Below are 10294 nucleotides of genomic sequence, written 5' to 3'. Positions count from 1 at the left end.
GGAGAATAGGTCGAAAAACAACCGAACATGTGATAATACGAAGTACAATTGTGGTGAAAATTTGCATTGGGAAGTTGATGATTCGGTTGGTAAAGATGATGATTCTTTTGGTCAGCCAGGATATTTGTCTTCTTTAAAGGTGGAGAACAGCATTTTTAAAAGTAGACAATTCCCAACATTCTCCACTGAAAATAACAACCTGCATCCGAAAATCTTTATCAATAATTTCAAAAGAATATTTCCGCGTAGCTGGTCAGAACCCGACCGACTTCAATTTATAGTATCCAAAATTACCGGAGAAGCCGCATTATGGGCCGCCGAAGTAAGTGAAAGTTGCCATACTTGCGCTGAGTTTGAACAACTTTTTTTGACTAAATACTGGTCGTCGAGTAAACAAGAGAAATTAAGAGAAGAGGTTTACCAACCTGAGTATTTTAACAGTAAAAGGAGTACTTTAAGGCAATATTTTGAAAAGTACATAAATATGACACGTTATTGGAGTGATCCAATTTTTCACAAGGAAGTGATCAGAATTTTGAAGGGAAGGTTGCCCATAAATATACGTGAAAAGTTAATAAATGTTCCTGACCACGACGTAGAACAATTCTTGTCGGTGATTGACTCTATAGATATGATTATGGAAGATGCAAGACAACTGAGTAGTAATCAAATGTCGACTCACACTCATAGTAATACGAATAATTATAATAATAATTTAACGTATGATAATAATAATACCGAAAACCAGGTCAAACCCGCATCACAGGAGCGTGGACAATCTTCATCCTATGGTTGCAATAAAAACAATGATTATAATAAATATAGAAGAGATACTTACTGTGCTAGAGGTAAACCTCGATGTGGTGACGCGAATGTGCATAGTAGTGATATTAATAAGAGTAATAGGTACCCAAGTGATGAACCCAATTGCATTCGACCTTGGGAAGATAATTCGAAGCATAATGTTCATCGGCAGGATGAAACAAATGCCTCGAGTCCTCATCCAGCACAAGGAGTTATACCAATGGGCGAAGGAGCCTCCAATGTGCGACGGGGTGAATCCAATGTGCGACGGGGTGAATACCATAACTCGGATCATACTGTACGGATTGTGGAAGTTCATGAACCCCCACCGATGACTCAACGAAATAGATTACACTAATACCATTCACCAAATGCCTTCCTAGGATGACTGGAAAGGAGAAGGAAGGCAGGCATCAATTTGAAGTGAGAGTATTAAGGTACAATACTGATCAGGATATAAGGAATGAGTTAATTGAAGAAAAACCTGAAGTTTCTAATAAATGCGGACAAATTTTACAGGCAATAATTCCAACAAGTATAAATAATGCTGATGTTGAAATATTAATTGATACTGGAGCAACTATTAGTGTCATGACGTTGGGCTGTTTAAAACAGATAAGCCGAGGGGTAAAAATGCCCACTTTTCCTATCACAGGATGTACCGTGTCTGGCGCGTTCAGCGCAAAAATGCAAAAAGTTGTGAAACAGGTACGTGTTGACGTTACAATACAGGGGGCTCAAATAGAAAGTACATTCCTGGTTGTTCCTAAAATGACAGTACCATGTATCTGGGGTTTGGATTTTTTATGTGAGACCGGTGCAATCATTAATTTAGAGAAAGGTGAATGTATATTTAATTCCAATGGTAATGTTTTGACAGCCGCCCTGAGAAAGGGCCGAGTAATTCCAAATCAATTGTGTATGAATCTAATGGTAAAATATGTCAGTATTGATGATGAAAATGTGTATGATATATGCCTTATTGAATGTTCTGAAGAAATGATGGATAAAATGTCATTGCAGGAAAAGGTGTTGGAATCAGAATATTTATCTGTTATCCAAAGGGATGAACTGTACTACTTGTTGGAAGCATATCAGTCAATTTTTAGTAAACGTCCGGGTATAATAAAAGACTTTGAATACCATATAAAGACGTATGCACATAAACCCTTTTGTCGTACTTCCTATTCTATCCCATGGACAAAGAAAGAAGTAGTCAGAAAGGAAATCAATAAAATGTTAGAATGGGGTATTATTGAGCCCTCAGATTCTGAATATTGTAACCCTCTTGTGGCGGTAATTAAACCCAATGGTGACATCAGATTGGTGTTGGATGCCAGAGAGATCAATAAGATCATTATACCTGTACAAACGCGACCGGAGAACCTAGAAGAGTTAGTACAAAAGTTTTATGGTGCCCGCTTCTTAACTTCTTTGGATATGCGTAGTTCATATTGGCAAACTAGAATATCGAAAGAATCTAGAAAATATACTGCATTCGTTTTTCTGGGCCGAAGTTACCAGTTTACTGTCATGCCATTTGGGTTGAAAATAAGCGGTGGTGTTTTCATATCGGCATTAGATACCGTACTGGGCAGAGACCTTTTGAATGAAGTTACTTTATATGTGGATGATTTGCTAATTGCTTCTGAAACTTGGGAGGAACATTTGGACTTATTAAGAAGAGTTTTTGCGAAATTTTTGGAATACGGAGTTACTGTAAATTTGAGCAAATCCAAGTTTGCTCATAATCAATTGAAATTTCTTGGACATATAATCACTCCTGAAGGGATAAAACCAAATCCTAAAAAGATGGATGCGATTAACAGATGTGCTTATCCAAAGAATAGAACGGAATTAAAGTCATTTATCGGCTTAGTTTCATTTTTTCGACGATTTTTACCCAATCAGTTAGGAAGCCAAGACTGTTTGTTACAGCTGTTAAGAAAAAATGTCATGTGGGAGTGGAATTCCGAATGCACGCAAGCTTTTGATAACATCCGCAATGCTTTGACTAATGCTCCACTGTTACATCATCCAAGACTTGATCAAGATTTTTATATTGCTGCGGATGCTTCTGAAACAGGATTGGGTGCCACTCTTTTCCAGATGGACAATCCAGAAGATATCAGTACCATCAAGATAATTGGGTTTGCCAGCAGAACACTCTCTAGCTGTGAACGTACATATTGTACTACTGAATTGGAAGTACTGGCCGTGGTCTGGTCACTTAGAAAGTTTCACTATTTTGTATATGGAAAGAAGATCATTGTATTCTGCGACCACAAAGCTTTATCTTTTATTTTAACAGGAAGGATGTTCCATTCACGTTTAACCCGGTGGGCCTTGCTACTGCAAGAATATGATATTACGCTCAAATACATCAGAGGGAAAGACAACATCATACCCGATGCTCTTTCAAGACTACCGAAAAGAAAGAATGACGACGAGTGTGAAGAACGGACTATTGACTTTAAAGTCATGAATTTATCAAGGCAATATTGTGAGAGGCAGATTTCACAGCTATCTCGAAGTCTTCCACAACTGCAAGAAGATGATAAGTTGTGGAAAGCTATTAGGCATGCTGTTGAAAGCAAAACGCTAAGTCACTCTCAAGAACAGTATCAATTAAAATCCGGAATATTGTATTGGAGGAAGGATGAAGAAGATGTTTGGAAAGTTTATGTTCCAAATAAATATTTAGAATCATTAGTATGGTACACTCACTTGAATTGGGATCATTTTGGTGCCGCTAAATGTACAGCCAAAATAGCACAATACTGCTATCATCCAAATTTGGGACGTATAGCTACAAATATTATTAATAAGTGCAAAATATGTCAGAAGACGAAACCCATAAACTATTGTCGGAAGATAGAATTACATCCTATCATCCCACAACAACCTTTAATGTTGGTGTCATGTGACGTCTGTGGGCCATGTCCCATGACACGTGGACGGCTCAAATATGTATTGGCTTTCTATGATCTCTTTTCAAAATATGTGAAATTATATCCTTTGAAAAATCTCCACGTTCGACCCATGTTACGCAAATTTATCAACAACTATATAACTGAGCTTGGCAAACCTATAATGATCTTGACAGACAACGCTGCTTATTATACAAGCAAAGTATGGAGAGACACTATGAAAGAACAAGGAATCCAGCACATATACATCTCAAGATTTTACCCTTGTGGAAATCCGGTTGAAAGAATCTTCCGAGAGTTGAACCGATTTTTACGGACGTACATACCCAAACAACATTATAAATGGATCGATTGGATTTATGAATTTGAGAAAGTGTATAATGACTTACCACACTTATCGACAGGTTATTCACCTAACCAAATAGTATTTGGTGAAAGTATTGTGCCAGAATGGATGAAGAAATTACCTGCAATAGAACAAAAGATTACCAAGAAAGAAGATATGGTGAAGAAGGTCTACAAAAACCTGAAGCATCAAGCACAATTGAGAAAAACCCGTTTTGATAAAAATGTGAAGAAAGTAGTCACATATGATGTAAGGGAAGAAATTTTATTGAGAAATCACCCAAAAGCATCAACCAGGAAAATACTGAATAAGAAATGGCAATATTTATATACAGGTCCATATAAAATAATGAAAATACCTCATGAAGGGAGCTACCTCCTGGCAGATTGTGATACTGATGTAATTAAAGGCTTGTTCCCTCACATAGACCTGAAGAAGTATTATCAATAATGAGCAAAATATAGATTCAAGAAACACTGAATGATACCAAGACTGCACTCAGTGGACTAAATAAAAGCACCAATGGATAAATACGTACTTATTCTAACTTACAAAGAAAATTAAAGAATGTACCGACAATTTCCATGAGATACCTTCTTGGTATCAGCAACAATGACGACGCTGAAATACGATTTATCCTCTCACCGAACAGCGAGGATGGATGATTTAAAAGTGGAATTAAGAGGAAAGAAAAGGACCAAATCCTCTCTGGTTAAACAAGTGGCCTAATAAGGGTTTTGGCCTAGGATGCCAATCGTCGAACCCGGCTGTGATCCCTGCCTTGCACAGTCGGTTGAAGAACTGAGGGCTTCATCCAAGGAAAAAAAATGTGGTGTGAATATGAAGTGATTAGTGCGAAGTGCTTCTAAGACAACCTATAAACAAATGTGGAATTTAGTTAAGGGCATTTTGTCTAGGCCCATTAACTCAACTTAAATATTGTAGAATGTATGTACTGACTTGTTGAGTGAATCTGAGAGTGAGTGTACTCGCCGAAACAAATACCCTCTCCTGTCTCCTGTCACCTCTCCTGGAACCCTCTTCAAGACATCACAGTCTGGGGGGCCGTGTAACATTACGAGTCAAGACAGCTGTAACGGAACTTGAATAGCGTAAAGTTATCGTTAAAAACGCACGCCGCGCGGTTTGTTATGATTTGGTCGGTCATAATAGTAGTAACATGCTTTTGAATACAATTAAAATATAACGGCGATACCTGTTTAGCGTTATTGGAAATAATATGTAATAAATTAATGAGTAAGGTAGCCGATCCTTTAAGAAGAGGTAAAATTGGGCATATTAAGGTGTTTTGCTTTATATCGACTAAGCCGATGATACGGCGTCTTTTTTTTTCGTTTACTCTTAAAAAAAAAAAAAAAAAAAGGAAACAAGTAACGAAGTGCTAATTGTGCGTTGTGAAAAATATAGGGGCGAATTTTAAATAGCTACAGTGTATAATCAGACTAACAAATGGACATTCAGTTACGCGAAATAGCGGACAGTGAAGTGTGGTCATTAAATTGAGTACACCTACAGGGCGGTCAATTCCAGGATAAGTCTATTCGCGTCTCACGAGGCACGCGGTATTGAGACCGGTTTTTTTATTATATCACGGAGAGCGGGCTTCAATTTATAAAAAGGAGAAAAGCTGTATCATTATCATTGACTGTTGGTGTTATGCAACCAAAACTGTTCATCAAAGGGTTTCGGTGAATGAGTGGTGAATGCGAAATGAAACTGTGAACGAAGTTATGTTAAATAAAGCAGAAGAGACAAGACAGTTTGGTCGTATCTGTTATTATTCCATAAACCGTAACATTTATTCTCGTTGTACGAAGCCTTTATAGACGATCGTTATGACAATTTGCTTTGAAGGGATCTCGTTACGAGTTAAGTTTTGGGGGGACCTGGTCAACAGGGAATAGTTCGTAGATCTTAACTACTGCAGCTATTCTGGAATCAGGTGCTACCGTGACCGTTGTGTGTTGTCTATGGCTTAAGGTCATCATATCTCATGCTCTAAGATCGACGCGCCTTTCCTCTTGGTATAACGGTGTCTCACGGTAACCACGACAACGCCGACGGCGAAGGAAGATACTGTAGACTAATACGAACTTATTTCCAGGCATAGCTCAGCTTATTGTGCTTGTCATTCATGCCGAAAAATTAATCTCATTAATTCAATACATTTTTAAAAAGCCACGCATTTCAACATTTTATTATCATCTATTCCATTATTTTATTATATTATACAGTCTCGCATTGTTCGGGAAAAGAAAGACTGTCGGTATGCCTCTGTGTGGGCTCTAATCTGCTTTTATCCTCAAGGTGTCTTCGCGACATATAAGTAGGAGGGAGTAATATACCGCCTGACTCCTCGATGAAGGTATGTTCTTCAAACTTCAACAAAAGCCCGTACCGAGCTACTGAGCATATCTCTTGCAGAGTCTTCCACTGGAGTCAATCTATCAGCTCCGTAACGCTTTCGCGATTACTAAATGATCCTGTAACGAAGCGCGCTGCTCTCCGTTGGATCTTCTCTATCTCAGTACAAGTGTACTGTAACCTACTGTCTTTGTTTTCGGACTGCAGTTCCTTAGGATTCTTCCAATGAATCTCAGTCTGGCATCTGCTTTACCGACGATTAATTTTATATGGCCATTCCATTTTAGATCATGGCTCTGAGCACTACGGGACTTAACATCTAAGGTCATCAGTCCCCTAGATGTAGAACTACTTGAACCTAACTAACCTAAGGACATCACACACATCCATGTCCGAGGCAGATTTCGAACGTGCGACCGTAGCAGCAGCGCGGTTCCGGACTGAAACGCCTAGAACCGCTCGGCCACAACGGCCGGCATTTTAGATCACTCTTAATGCCTACTCCCAGATAATTTTTGGAATTAACTGCTTCCAGTTGCTGACCTGCTATTTTGTAGCTAAATGATAAAGAACCTTTCTTTTTATGTATTCGCAGCACATTACACTTGTCTATATTGAGATTCAATTGCCATTCCCTGCACAATGCGTCAATTCGTTGCAGATCCTCCTGCATTTCAGTACAATTTTCCATTGTTACAACCCCTCGATATACTAGAGCATCATCCGCAAAAAGCCTCAGTGAACTTCCGATGTCATCCACAAGGTCATTTATGTATATTGTGAATAGCAACGGTCCTATGACACTCCCCTGCGGCACACCTGAAATCACTCTTACTTCGGAGGACTTCTCTCCACTGAGAATGACATGCTGCGTTGTTATCTAGGAACTCTTCAATCCAATCACACAATTGGTCTGATAGTCCATATGCTCTTACTTTGTTCATTAAACGACTGTGGGGAACTGTATCGAACGCCTTGCGGAAGTCAAGAAACACGGCATCTACCTGGGAACCCGTGTCTATAGCCCTCTGAGTCTCGTGGACGAACAGCGCGAACTGGGTTTCACACGATCGTCTTTTTCGAAATCCACGCTGATTCCTACAGAGTAGATTTATAGTCTCCTGAAAAGTCATTATACTCGAACATAATACGTGTTCCAATATTCCACAATTCTTTCTGAAACACGGCCCCACCAATTAACGCACAGCGGTACGTAGACACTTTGGAAAAATTGAAGCGTGTCATCAAGTCCAAACGCCCAGGACTGTTGACAGATGGCATCATTCTGTTCCAGGATAATCTCCGTCTACATGCTGCCAAAGTTGTTTCGCCTACGCTGCAGAAGTTTCGCTGGGAAACCCTTACACTTCGTCCACACAGACCCAATCTCTTCCCATGGGATACCCATATTTTTGGAGTCCTGAAGAGATATTAGTGGCCATCGGACGAAGAGGTGCACCCCTGGGTACAACCGTGGTTCCATAAGCAATAGAAATGTTTTTTCATGGAGACATTACCTGTCTCGTCTCGTTGTGGGATAAATGTATTAACAGTTATCATGATTTCTTCTGAAAGAATAAAAAGTTTAGTTACTTTTTTCCATCCGTCTCGTTTGCCTTTGACTGTCCCTTACAGATGTAGAGATCATATTGTATTGTTAGGTGGGGATTACCTTAGCCGTTCAAACACAAAAATTGGACGGATGTTCTTTACTTGCACCCACTAGCAACTGCTCTGTGTAGGTGACTGTGATTCATGCATATTTCATGTAGTGTCGAGTTTGCGTTGCTAATAATAATGCACAATATTTTTCTACAACGAGGAAAGACGGAAGTAGGGAGACGCACTTAGACTAGATTTATTAATGCTATGAAATGTCGTGGCATATTCATATAAGCAATGTCAGAATTTGCCAGACTGGTGAGCATCAACAATATCATATGCCTTCGCGCCACAGGACACTGGTCAAGACATTGGCTGTTACGCTGGTGGTCTGAAGTATACGCTATAGTAGGGAGCAGCGGGATTGGCTATTGGGAGGGAATGTCAATTCTCGCAGTTCTATTCTTCTCTTCGTCTGTAACTGGCCCTTGGCCCTGTCCGGCATTGTTCGCCACCCTACGAGCACACTGTTGCCAGAATGTCATTCTTGTCACATCTGCCGTCCATGTAACATCACACTACCAGGCAATTACATTCCACTTACAGGGTTTGCGTAACACAAAGCTTCATTCATGCTGCTGTTGGCTTAGTTTTCCAACTTTGTTGCTACCGATCCTTCATTTTGCGTTCTGTGGATAAAAGGGTTGTATCTTTGTGAAAGGATCCGTGGTTTTCATTGCGTACTATTGCTATTCTTTTTTAGGAGTTAAGACAATTGCGTTTCAGTACACATGGAGCCAAGCAAAGGGGGTCATATACGGGGTGTACGATTGCACATCAAGAATTAAAAATACGAAAAATTTACTGGAGGAAGCGTGGATGACATTGTGGAATACGAGGTTAAGCCCGTACACCATCCGGAAAATTGACAAGAAAATTACGTTCTGAAGAAAGCGTCCGATAAAGTTGCATTGAGAGCATTGTCATTGTTTCAAATGACTCTAATGACTCCTCGGACACCCTAGGATACTGTTATTTCTTCACAGGAGGACAATTAGACAACAATAAATGACATTAACGCTATGTTTCTTGTATTTTCTCTTTTCCAAAGATGTAAACACTGTTCCCTCCGTCCACTTCCTTCCCTGCCATTTCCCCTTCCCAAAAACCTACCAATAGCATGCAGAACAGCCGCCATAGTAAAGTAACTGTGCCTGCGCGTTCGTCAACGTTAGTTGCCTTCTAGATATTTAGGACAGTTCACATTGAGACACGAACAGTCTCGGTAACTTCAACAATGGTGCGATTATGGGCGAGTGGAAACACGACAGTTCTTTTCCGCAGATCTGTTACGTCTCGGTGTCGACCTATGTTAACTACACTGATTCTGTACAACTGACTGGCACACACTACTTCACTTCTATGAAGTCCAGTGCAGTGGAAGATCACATGATCGCCTGGTGCCAGTTCTACTCCATCTATAGCGCTGCAGTTTGACGTGTGTGTCTCTTATGATTGCGACTCTTGTTTTGTCCGGTGAGTTTATGTTCAAATGTGTGTGAAATCTTACGGGGCTTAACTGCTAAGGTCATCAGTCCCCTAAGCTTACACACTAATTAACCTAAATTATCCTAAGGACAAACACACACACACACCAATGCCCGAGGGAGGACTCGAACCTCCGCCGGGACCGGCCGCACAGTCCATAACTGCAGCGCCTCAGACCGCTCGGCTGATCCCGCGCGGCGGAGAGTTTATGTTTTGGTACTTGCGCTGTAGTGGTGTGCACGTTAGAAGGCGGCCGCGTGATGCGTTCTGTACAGAGAGAGATGAAGAATTCTGTGCAGCTTTGCCAATGTGCTCTGTCTGTGTCCCACGCCTCACGCTCCATCCGATGGCTACCATGGTAAGTGGCAATGCTGCGGTGAGCGCCACACGGAGAGATTGTTTCTGCTATTGGCTCTCCCTAAGAGCATTTATACTCCCATAAGATTATTTGTGTCGCTTCTTAATCCTTTCGCTGCTATGGATGTATGTAAACGTCCAGCTGCGCCGTTCCTCGGGTGCTGTGGACATGTATACCTGCACCGCTTGTGTTTCCCTGCAGTGCTATTGACGTCTGTATGCGTCCTGAGGCGCTGACGCCTCACTGCTACGGACGAGATACATCCACATCTCAGAGAATAAAAAAAAAAAATTCGAGTAATTATCACTGAATATATTTGCC

The sequence above is a fragment of the Schistocerca serialis genome, chromosome 1, assembly GCF_023864345.2.
Source record: "Schistocerca serialis cubense isolate TAMUIC-IGC-003099 chromosome 1, iqSchSeri2.2, whole genome shotgun sequence".
Classification (NCBI taxonomy): domain Eukaryota; kingdom Metazoa; phylum Arthropoda; class Insecta; order Orthoptera; family Acrididae; genus Schistocerca; species Schistocerca serialis.
The sequence above is the reverse complement of the archived record's forward strand: the minus strand, read 5'-3'. Positions refer to the sequence as shown.